Here is a 12,762-nt window from a genome sequence, read left to right as displayed (position 1 = left end):
TATTTGGAACACTAAATCCAACACGGTTTGTGCTAGCTTCTTGAAACTTGACACAGTAAAGTAGTTTCACGTTCTCTCTCTATGGTTTGTTTCCTCTTGAAGTAGCCCTAAGCACTGACTGGCGAGAAACACTTTCATGGAAAGGGGTTGCCAAGCTTCCAAAAATTACGAATCTCCAGAAATCTCAGCCAATATTTTTTCACCCAAACTGGATGATACTTTCAGGTAATGATCAGTACACTAAGGCGACTTGGTTCCCCAAATTTCGTTCTTCTATGTTGAAGCGTTCATTTCCAGAAACAGTTTGAATTTTTAGGTTTCACTCTGTTTTCTCCTATATTGATACATGTATTTGGAACTCTAAATCCAACACAGTTTGTGCTAGCTTCTTGAAACTTGACAGAGTAAAGTAGTTTCACGTTCTATCTCTATGTTTTGTTTCCTCTTGATGTAGCCCTAAGCAGTGACTGGCGAGAAACACTTTCATGGAAAGGGGTTGCCCAGCTTCCAAAAATTACGAATCTCCAGAAATCTCAGCCAATATTTTTTCACCCAAACTGGATGATACTTTCAGGTAATGATCAGTACACTAAGGCGACTTGGTTCCCCAAATTTCGTTCTTCTATGTTGAAGCGTTCATTTCCAGTAACAGTTTGAATTTTTAGGTATCACTCTGTTTTCTCCTATATTGATACATGTATTTGGAACTCTAAATCCAACACGGTTTGTGCTAGCTTCTTGAAACTTGACACAGTAAAGTAGTTTCACGTTCTATCTCTATGGTTTGTTTCCTCTTGATGTAGCCCTAAGCACTGACTGGCGAGAAACACTTTCATGGAAAGGGGTTGCCAAGCTTCCAAAAATTACGAATCTCCAGAAATCTCAGCAAATATTTTTTCACCCAAACTGGATGATACTTTCAGCTAATGATCAGTACACTAAGGCGACTTGGTTCCCCAAATTTCGTTCTTCTATGTTGAAGCGTTCATTTCAAGTAACAGTTTGAATTTTTAGGTATCACGCTGTTTTCTCCTCTATTGATACATGTATTTGGAACACTAAATCCAACACGGTTTGTGCTAGCTTCTTGAAACTTGACACAGTAAAGTAGTTTCACGTTCTATCTCAATGGTTTGTTTTCTCTTGATGTAGCCCTAAGCAGTGACTGGCGAGAAACACTTTCATGGAAAGGGGTTGCCCAGCTTCCAAAAATTACGAATCTCCAGAAATCTCAGCCAATATTTTTTCACCCAAACTGGATGATACTTTCAGGTAATGATCAGTACAATAAGGCGACTTGGTTCCCCAAATTTCGTTCTTCTATGTTGAAGCGTTCATTTCCAGTAACAGTTTGAATTTTTAGGTATCACTCTGTTTTCTCCTATATTGATACATGTATTTGGAACTCTAAATCCAACACGGTTTGTGCTAGCTTCTTGAAACTTGACACAGTAAAGTAGTTTCACGTTGTATCTCTATGGTTTGTTTCCTCTTGATGTAGCCCTAAGCACTGACTGGCGAGAAACACTTTCATGGAAAGGGGTTGCCAAGCTTCCAAAAATTACGAATCTCCAGAAATCTCAGCAAATATTTTTTCACCAAAACTGGATGATACTTTCAGGTAATGATCAGTACACTAAGGCGACTTGGTTCCCCAAATTTCGTTCTTCTATGTTGAAGCGTTCATTTCCAGTAACAGTTTGAATTTTTAGGTTTCACTCTGTTTTCTCCTATATTGATACATGTATTTGGAACTCTAAATCCAACACGGTTTGTGCTAGCTTCTTGAAACTTGACACAGTAAATAGTTTCACGTTCTATCTCTATGGTTTGTTTCCTCTTGATGTAGCCCTAAGCACTGACTGGCGAGAAACACTTTCATGGCAAGGGGTTGCCAAGCTTCCAAAAATTACGAATCTCCAGAAATCTCAGCAAATATTTTTTCACCCAAACTGGATGATACTTTCAGGTAATGATCAGTACACTAAGGCGACTTGGTTCCCCAAATTTCGTTCTTCTATGTTGAAGCGTTCATTTCCAGTAACAGTTTGAATTTTTAGGTATCACTCTGTTTTCTCCTATATTGATACATGTATTTGGAACTCTAAATCCAACACGGTTTGTGCTAGCTTCTTGAAACTTGACACAGTAAAGTAGTTTCACGTTCTCTCTCTATGGTTTGTTTCCTCTTGAAGTAGCCCTAAGCACTGACTGGCGAGAAACACTTTCATGGAAAGGGGTTGCCAAGCTTCCAAAAATTACGAATCTCCAGAAATCTCAGCAAATATTTTTTCACCCAAACTGGATGATACTTTCAGGTAATGATCAGTACACTAAGGCAAGTTGACTTGGTTCCCCAAATTTCGTTCTTCTATGTTGAAGCGTTCATTTCCAGTAACAGTTTGAATTTTTAGGTATCACTCTGTTTTCTCTTATATTGATACATGTATTTGGAACTCTAAATCCAACACGGTTTGTGCTAGCTTCTTAAAACTTGACACAGTAAAGTAGTTTCACGTTCTCTCTCTATGGTTTGTTTCCTCTTGAAGTAGCCCTAAGCACTGACTGGCGAGAAACACTTTCATGGAAAGGGGTTGCCAAGCTTCCAAAAATTACGAATCTCCAGAAATCTCAGCAAATATTTTTTCACCCAAACTGGATGATACTTTCAGGTAATGATCAGTACACTAAGGCGACTTGGTTCCCCAAATTTCGTTCTTCTATGTTGAAGCGTTCATTTCCAGTAACAGTTTGAATGTTTAGGTATCAGTCTGTTTTCTCCTATATTGATACATGTATTTGGAAATCTAAATCCAACACAGTTTGTGCTAGCTTCTTGAAACTTGACACAGTAAAGTAGTTTCACGTTCTATCTCTATGGTTTGTTTCCTCTTGATGTAGCCCTAAGCACTGACTGGCGAGAAACACTTTCATGGAAAGGGGTTGCCAAGCTTCCAAAAATTACGAATCTCCAGAAATCTCAGCAAATATTTTTTCACCAAAACTGGATGATATTTTCAGGTAATGATCAGTACACTAAGGCGACTTGGTTCCCCAAATTTCGTTCTTCTATGTTGAAGCGTTCATTTCCAGTAACAGTTTGAATTTTTAGGTATCACTCTGTTTTCTCCTATATTGATACATGTATTTGGAACTCTAAATCCAACACGGTTTGTGCTAGCTTCTTGAAACTTGACACAGTAAAGTAGTTTCACGTTCTATCTCTATGGTTTGTTTCCTCTTGATGTAGCCCTAAGCACTGACTGGCGAGAAACACTTTCATGGAAAGGGGTTGCCAAGCTTCCAAAAATTACGAATCTCCAGAAATCTCAGCAAATATTTTTTCACCAAAACTGGATGATACTTTCAGGTAATGATCAGTACACTAAGGCGACTTGGTTCCCCAAATTTCGTTCTTCTATGTTGAAGCGTTCATTTCCAGTAACAGTTTGAATTTTTAGGTATCACTCTGTTTTCTCCTATATTGATACATGTATTTGGAACTCTAAATCCAACACGGTTTGTGCTAGCTTCTTGAAACTTGACACAGTAAAGTAGTTTCACGTTCTCTCTCTATGGTTTGTTTCCTCTTGAAGTAGCCCTAAGCACTGACTGGCGAGAAACACTTTCATGGAAAGGGGTTGCCAAGCTTCCAAAAATTACGAATCTCCAGAAATCTCAGCCAATATTTTTTCACCCAAACTGGATGATACTTTCAGGTAATGATCAGTACACTAAGGCGACTTGGTTCCCCAAATTTCGTTCTTCTATGTTGAAGCGTTCATTTCCAGTAACAGTTTGAATTTTTAGGTTTCACTCTGTTTTCTCCTATATTGATACATGTATTTGGAACTCTAAATCCAACACGGTTTGTGCTAGCTTCTTGAAACTTGACAGAGTAAAGTAGTTTCACGTTCTATCTCTATGTTTTGTTTCCTCTTGATGTAGCCCTAAGCAGTGACTGGCGAGAAACACTTTCATGGAAAGGGGTTGCCCAGCTTCCAAAAATTACGAATCTCCAGAAATCTCAGCCAATATTTTTTCACCCAAACTGGATGATACTTTCAGGTAATGATCAGTACACTAAGGCGACTTGGTTCCCCAAATTTCGTTCTTCTATGTTGAAGCGTTCATTTCCAGTAACAGTTTGAATTTTTAGGTATCACTCTGTTTTCTCCTATATTGATACATGTATTTGGAACTCTAAATCCAACACGGTTTGTGCTAGCTTCTTGAAACTTGACACAGTAAATAGTTTCACGTTCTATCTCTATGGTTTGTTTCCTCTTGATGTAGCCCTAAGCACTGACTGGCGAGAAACACTTTCATGGAAAGGGGTTGCCAAGCTTCCAAAAATTACGAATCTCCAGAAATCTCAGCAAATATTTTTTCACCAAAACTGGATGATACTTTCAGGTAATGATCAGTACACTAAGGCAACTTGGTTCCCCAAATTTCGTTCTTCTATGTTGAAGCGTTCATTTCCAGTAACAGTTTGAATTTTTAGGTATCACTCTGTTTTCTCCTATATTGATACATGTATTTGGAACTCTAAATCCAACACGGTTTGTGCTAGCTTCTTGAAACTTGACACAGTAAATAGTTTCACGTTCTATCTCTATGGTTTGTTTCCTCTTGATGTAGCCCTATGCACTGACTGGCGAGAAGCACTTTCATGGAAAGGGGTTGCCAAGCTTCCAAAAATTACGAATCTCCAGAAATCTCAGCCAATATTTTTTCACCCAAACTGGATGATACTTTCAGCTAATGATCAGTACACTAAGGCGACTTGGTTCCCCAAATTTCGTTCTTCTATGTTGAAGCGTTCATTTCAAGTAACAGTTTGAATTTTTAGGTATCACTCTGTTTTCTCCTATATTGATACATGTATTTGGAACACTAAATCCAACACGGTTTGTGCTAGCTTCTTGAAACTTGACACAGTAAAGTAGTTTCACGTTCTATCTCAATGGTTTGTTTCCTCTTGATGTAGCCCTAAGCACTGACTGGCGAGAAACACTTTCATGGAAAGGGGTTGCCAAGCTTCCAAAAATTACGAATCTCCAGAAATCTCAGCAAATATTTTTTCACCCAAACTGGATGATACTTTCAGGTAATGATCAGTACACTAAGGCGACTTGGTTCCCCAAATTTCGTTCTTCTATGTTGAAGCGTTCATTTCCAGTAACAGTTTGAATTTTTAGGTATCACTCTGTTTTCTCCTATATTGATACATGTATTTGGAACACTAAATCCAACACGGTTTGTGCTAGCTTCTTGAAACTTGACACAGTAAAGTAGTTTCACGTTCTATCTCTATGGTTTGTTTCCTCTTGATGTAGCCCTAAGCACTGACTGGCGAGAAACACTTTCATGGAAAGGGGTTGCCAAGCTTTCAAAAATTACGAATCTCCAGAAATCTCAGCAAATATTTTTTCACCCAAACTGGATGATACTTTCAGGTAATGATCAGTACACTAAGGCGACTTGGTTCCCCAAATTTCGTTCTTCTATGTTGAAGCGTTCATTTCCAGTAACAGTTTGAATTTTTAGGTATCACTCTGTTTTCTCCTATATTGATACATGTATTTGGAACTCTAAATCCAACACGGTTTGTGCTAGCTTCTTGAAACTTGACACAGTAAAGTAGTTTCACGTTCTATCTCCATGGTTTGTTTCCTCTTGATGTAGCCCTAAGCACTGACTGGCGAGAAACACTTTCATGGAAAGGGGTTGCCAAGCTTCCAAAAATTACGAATCTCCAGAAATCTCAGCAAATATTTTTTCACCCAAACTGGATGATACTTTCAGGTAATGATCAGTACACTAAGGCAAGTTGACTTGGTTCCCCAAATTTCGTTCTTCTATGTTGAAGCGTTCATTTCCAGTAACAGTTTGAATTTTTAGGTATCACTCTGTTTTCTCCTATATTGATACATGTATTTGGAACTCTAAATCCAACACGGTTTGTGCTAGCTTCTTAAAACTTGACACAGTAAAGTAGTTTCACGTTCTCTCTCTATGGTTTGTTTCCTCTTGAAGTAGCCCTAAGCACTGACTGGCGAGAAACACTTTCATGGAAAGGGGTTGCCAAGCTTCCAAAAATTACGAATCTCCAGAAATCTCAGCAAATATTTTTTCACCCAAACTGGATGATACTTTCAGGTAATGATCAGTACACTAAGGCGACTTGGTTCCCCAAATTTCGTGCTTCTATATTGAAGCGTTCATTTCCAGTAACAGTTTGAATTTTTAGGTATCACTCTGTTTTCTCCTATATTGATACATGTATTTGGAACTCTAAATCCAACACGGTTTGTGCTAGCTTCTTGAAACTTGACACATTAAAGTTATTTCACGTTCTATCTCTATGGTTTGTTTCCTCTTGATGTAGCCCTAAGCACTGACTGGCGAGAAACACTTTCATGGAAAGGGGTTGCCAAGCTTCCAAAAATTACGAATCTCCAGAAATCTCAGCAAATATTTTTTCACCAAAACTGGATGATACTTTCAGGTAATGATCAGTACACTAAGGCGACTTGGTTCCCCAAATTTCGTTCTTCTATGTTGCAGCGTTCATTTCCAGTAACAGTTTGAATTTTTAGGTATCACTCTGTTTTCTCCTATATTGATACATGTATTTGGAACTGTAAATCCAACACGGTTTGTGCTAGCTTCTTGAAACTTGACACAGTAAATAGTTTCACGTTCTATCTCTATGTTTTGTTTCCTCTTGATGTAGCCCTAAGCACTGACTGGCGAGAAACACTTTCATGGAAAGGGGTTGCCAAGCTTCCAAAAATTACGAATCTCCAGAAATCTCAGCCAATATTTTTTCACCCAAACTGGATGATACTTTCAGCTAATGATCAGTACACTAAGGCGACTTGGTTCCCCAAATTTCGTTCTTCTATGTTGAAGCGTTCATTTCAAGTAACAGTTTGAATTTTTAGGTATCACTCTGTTTTCTCCTCTATTGATACATGTATTTGGAACACTAAATCCAACACGGTTTGTGCTAGCTTCTTGAAACTTGACACAGTAAAGTAGTTTCACGTTCTATCTCAATGGTTTGTTTCCTCTTGATGTAGCCCTAAGCACTGACTGGCGAGAAACACTTTCATGGAAAGGGGTTGCCAAGCTTCCAAAAATTACGAATCTCCAGAAATCTCAGCAAATATTTTTTCACCCAAACTGGATGATACTTTCAGGTAATGATCAGTACACTAAGGCGACTTGGTTCCCCAAATTTCGTTCTTCTATGTTGAAGCGTTCATTTCCAGTAACAGTTTGAATTTTTAGGTATCACTCTGTTTTCTCCTATATTGATACATGTATTTGGAACACTAAATCCAACACGGTTTGTGCTAGCTTCTTGAAACTTGACACAGTAAAGTAGTTTCACGTTCTATCTCTATGGTTTGTTTCCTCTTGATGTAGCCCTAAGCACTGACTGGCGAGAAACACTTTCATGGAAAGGGGTTGCCAAGCTTTCAAAAATTACGAATCTCCAGAAATCTCAGCAAATATTTTTTCACCCAAACTGGATGATACTTTCAGGTAATGATCAGTACACTAAGGCGACTTGGTTCCCCAAATTTTGTTCTTCTATGTTGAAGCGTTCATTTCCAGTAACAGTTTGAATTTTTAGGTATCACTCTGTTTTCTCCTATATTGATACATGTATTTGGAACTCTAAATCCAACACGGTTTGTGCTAGCTTCTTGAAACTTGACACAGTAAAGTAGTTTCACGTTCTATCTCCATGGTTTGTTTCCTCTTGATGTAGCCCTAAGCACTGACTGGCGAGAAACACTTTCATGGAAAGGGGTTGCCAAGCTTCCAAAAATTACGAATCTCCAGAAATCTCAGCAAATATTTTTTCACCCAAACTGGATGATACTTTCAGGTAATGATCAGTACACTAAGGCAAGTTGACTTGGTTCCCCAAATTTCGTTCTTCTATGTTGAAGCGTTCATTTCCAGTAACAGTTTGAATTTTTAGGTATCACTCTGTTTTCTCCTATATTGATACATGTATTTGGAACTCTAAATCCAACACGGTTTGTGCTAGCTTCTTAAAACTTGACACAGTAAAGTAGTTTCACGTTCTCTCTCTATGGTTTGTTTCCTCTTGAAGTAGCCCTAAGCACTGACTGGCGAGAAACACTTTCATGGAAAGGGGTTGCCAAGCTTCCAAAAATTACGAATCTCCAGAAATCTCAGCAAATATTTTTTCACCCAAACTGGATGATACTTTCAGGTAATGATCAGTACACTAAGGCGACTTGGTTCCCCAAATTTCGTGCTTCTATATTGAAGCGTTCATTTCCAGTAACAGTTTGAATTTTTAGGTATCACTCTGTTTTCTCCTATATTGATACATGTATTTGGAACTCTAAATCCAACACGGTTTGTGCTAGCTTCTTGAAACTTGACACATTAAAGTTATTTCACGTTCTATCTCTATGGTTTGTTTCCTCTTGATGTAGCCCTAAGCACTGACTGGCGAGAAACACTTTCATGGAAAGGGGTTGCCAAGCTTCCAAAAATTACGAATCTCCAGAAATCTCAGCAAATATTTTTTCACCCAAACTGGATGATACTTTCAGGTAATGATCAGTACACTAAGGCGACTTGCTTCCCCAAATTTCGTTCTTCTATGTTGCAGCGTTCATTTCCAGTAACACTTTGAATTTTTAGGTATCACTCTGTTTTCTCCTATATTGATACATGTATTTGGAACTGTAAATCCAACACGGTTTGTGCTAGCTTCTTGAAACTTGACACAGTAAATAGTTTCACGTTCTATCTCTATGTTTTGTTTCCTCTTGATGTAGCCCTAAGCACTGACTGGCGAGAAACACTTTCATGGAAAGGGGTTGCCAAGCTTCCAAAAATTACGAATCTCCAGAAATCTCAGCCAATATTTTTTCACCCAAACTGGATGATACTTTCAGCTAATGATCAGTACACTAAGGCGACTTGGTTCCCCAAATTTCGTTCTTCTATGTTGAAGCGTTCATTTCAAGTAACAGTTTGAATTTTTAGGTATCACTCTGTTTTCTCCTCTATTGATACATGTATTTGGAACACTAAATCCAACACGGTTTGTGCTAGCTTCTTGAAACTTGACACAGTAAAGTAGTTTCACGTTCTATCTCAATGGTTTGTTTCCTCTTGATGTAGCCCTAAGCACTGACTGGCGAGAAACACTTTCATGAAAAGGGGTTGCCAAGCTTCCAAAAATTACGAATCTCCAGAAATCTCAGCAAATATTTTTTCACCCAAACTGGATGATACTTTCAGGTAATGATCAGTACACTAAGGCGACTTGGTTCCCCAAAATTCGTTCTTCTATGTTGAAGCGTTCATTTCCAGTAACAGTTTGAATTTTTAGGTATCACTCTGCTTTCTCCTATATTGATACATGTATTTGGAACACTAAATCCAACACGGTTTGTGCTAGCTTCTTGAAACTTGACACAGTAAATAGTTTCACGTTCTATCTCTATGGTTTGTTTCCTCTTGATGTAGCCCTAAGCACTGACTGGCGAGAAGCACTTTCATGGAAAGGGGTTGCCAAGCTTCCAAAAATTACGAATCTCCAGAAATCTCAGCCAATATTTTTTCACCCAAACTGGATGATACTTTCAGCTAATGATCAGTACACTAAGGCGACTTGGTTCCCCAAATTTCGTTCTTCTATGTTGAAGCGTTCATTTCAAGTAACAGTTTGAATTTTTAGGTATCACTCTGTTTTCTCTTATATTGATACATGTATTTGGAACACTAAATCCAACACGGTTTGTGCTAGCTTCTTGAAACTTGACACAGTAAAGTAGTTTCACGTTCTATCTCAATGGTTTGTTTCCTCTTGATGTAGCCCTAAGCACTGACTGGCGAGAAACACTTTCATGGAAAGGGGTTGCCAAGCTTCCAAAAATTACGAATCTCCAGAAATCTCAGCAAATATTTTTTCACCCAAACTGGATGATACTTTCAGGTAATGATCAGTACACTAAGGCGACTTGGTTCCCCAAATTTCGTTCTTCTATGTTGAAGCGTTCATTTCCAGTAACAGTTTGAATTTTTAGGTATCACTCTGTTTTCTCCTATATTGATACATGTATTTGGAACACTAAATCCAACACGGTTTGTGCTAGCTTCTTGAAACTTGACACAGTAAAGTAGTTTCACGTTCTATCTCTATGGTTTGTTTCCTCTTGATGTAGCCCTAAGCACTGACTGGCGAGAAACACTTTCATGGAAAGGGGTTGCCAAGCTTTCAAAAATTACGAATCTCCAGAAATCTCAGCAAATATTTTTTCACCCAAACTGGATGATACTTTCAGGTAATGATCAGTACACTAAGGCGACTTGGTTCCCCAAATTTCGTTCTTCTATGTTGAAGCGTTCATTTCCAGTAACAGTTTGAATTTTTAGGTATCACTCTGTTTTCTCCTATATTGATACATGTATTTGGAACTCTAAATCCAACACGGTTTGTGCTAGCTTCTTGAAACTTGACACAGTAAAGTAGTTTCACGTTCTATCTCCATGGTTTGTTTCCTCTTGATGTAGCCCTAAGCACTGACTGGCGAGAAACACTTTCATGGAAAGGGGTTGCCAAGCTTCCAAAAATTACGAATCTCCAGAAATCTCAGCAAATATTTTTTCACCCAAACTGGATGATACTTTCAGGTAATGATCAGTACACTAAGGCAAGTTGACTTGGTTCCCCAAATTTCGTTCTTCTATGTTGAAGCGTTCATTTCCAGTAACAGTTTGAATTTTTAGGTATCACTCTGTTTTCTCCTATATTGATACATGTATTTGGAACTCTAAATCCAACACGGTTTGTGCTAGCTTCTTAAAACTTGACACAGTAAAGTAGTTTCACGTTCTCTCTCTATGGTTTGTTTCCTCTTGAAGTAGCCCTAAGCACTGACTGGCGAGAAACACTTTCATGGAAAGGGGTTGCCAAGCTTCCAAAAATTACGAATCTCCAGAAATCTCAGCAAATATTTTTTCACCCAAACTGGATGATACTTTCAGGTAATGATCAGTACACTAAGGAGACTTGGTTCCCCAAATTTCGTGCTTCTATATTGAAGCGTTCATTTCCAGTAACAGTTTGAATTTTTAGGTATCACTCTGTTTTCTCCTATATTGATACATGTATTTGGAACTCTAAATCCAACACGGTTTGTGCTAGCTTCTTGAAACTTGACACATTAAAGTTATTTCACGTTCTATCTCTATGGTTTGTTTCCTCTTGATGTAGCCCTAAGCACTGACTGGCGAGAAACACTTTCATGGCAAGGGGTTGCCAAGCTTCCAAAAATTACGAATCTCCAGAAATCTCAGCAAATATTTTTTCACCCAAACTGGATGATACTTTCAGGTAATGATCAGTACACTAAGGCGACTTGGTTCCCCAAATTTCGTTCTTCTATGTTGCAGCGTTCATTTCCAGTAACAGTTTGAATTTTTAGGTATCACTCTGTTTTCTCCTATATTGATACATGTATTTGGAACTGTAAATCCAACACGGTTTGTGCTAGCTTCTTGAAACTTGACACAGTAAATAGTTTCACGTTCTATCTCTATGTTTTGTTTCCTCTTGATGTAGCCCTAAGCACTGACTGGCGAGAAACACTTTCATGGAAAGGGGTTGCCAAGCTTCCAAAAATTACGAATCTCCAGAAATCTCAGCCAATATTTTTTCACCCAAACTGGATGATACTTTCAGCTAATGATCAGTACACTAAGGCGACTTGGTTCCCCAAATTTCGTTCTTCTATGTTGAAGCGTTCATTTCAAGTAACAGTTTGAATTTTTAGGTATCACTCTGTTTTCTCCTCTATTGATACATGTATTTGGAACACTAAATCCATCACGGTTTGTGCTAGCTTCTTGAAACTTGACACAGTAAAGTAGTTTCACGTTCTATCTCAATGGTTTGTTTCCTCTTGATGTAGCCCTAAGCACTGACTGGCGAGAAACACTTTCATGAAAAGGGGTTGCCAAGCTTCCAAAAATTACGAATCTCCAGAAATCTCAGCAAATATTTTTTCACCCAAACTGGATGATACTTTCAGGTAATGATCAGTACACTAAGGCGACTTGGTTCCCCAAAATTCGTTCTTCTATGTTGAAGCGTTCATTTCCAGTAACAGTTTGAATTTTTAGGTATCACTCTGTTTTCTCCTATATTGATACATGTATTTGGAACACTAAATCCAACACGGTTTGTGCTAGCTTCTTGAAACTTGACACAGTAAAGTAGTTTCACGTTCTATCTCTATGATTTCTTTCCTCTTGATGTAGCCCTAAGCACTGACTGGCGAGAAACACTTTCATGGAAAGGGGTTGCCAAGCTTCCAAAAATTACGAATCTCCAGAAATCTCAGCAAATATTTTTTCACCCAAACTGGATGATACTTTCAGGTAATGATCAGTACACTAAGGCGACTTGGTTCCCCAAATTTCGTTCTTCTATGTTGAAGCGTTCATTTCCAGTAACAGTTTGAATTTTTAGGTATCACTCTGTTTTCTCCTATATTGATACATGTATTTGGAACTCTAAATCCAACACGGTTTGTGCTAGCTTCTTGAAACTTGACACAGTAAAGTAGTTTCACGTTCTCTCTCTATGGTTTGTTTCCTCTTGAAGTAGCCCTAAGCACTGACTGGCAAGAAACACTTTCATGGAAAGGGGTTGCCAAGCTTCCAAAAATTACGAATCTCCAGAAATCT

The sequence above is a fragment of the Spermophilus citellus genome, assembly GCF_964194105.1.
Source record: "Spermophilus citellus genome assembly, chromosome: 12".
NCBI lineage: Eukaryota > Metazoa > Chordata > Mammalia > Rodentia > Sciuridae > Spermophilus > Spermophilus citellus.
This window is presented reverse-complemented; position numbering follows the sequence as displayed.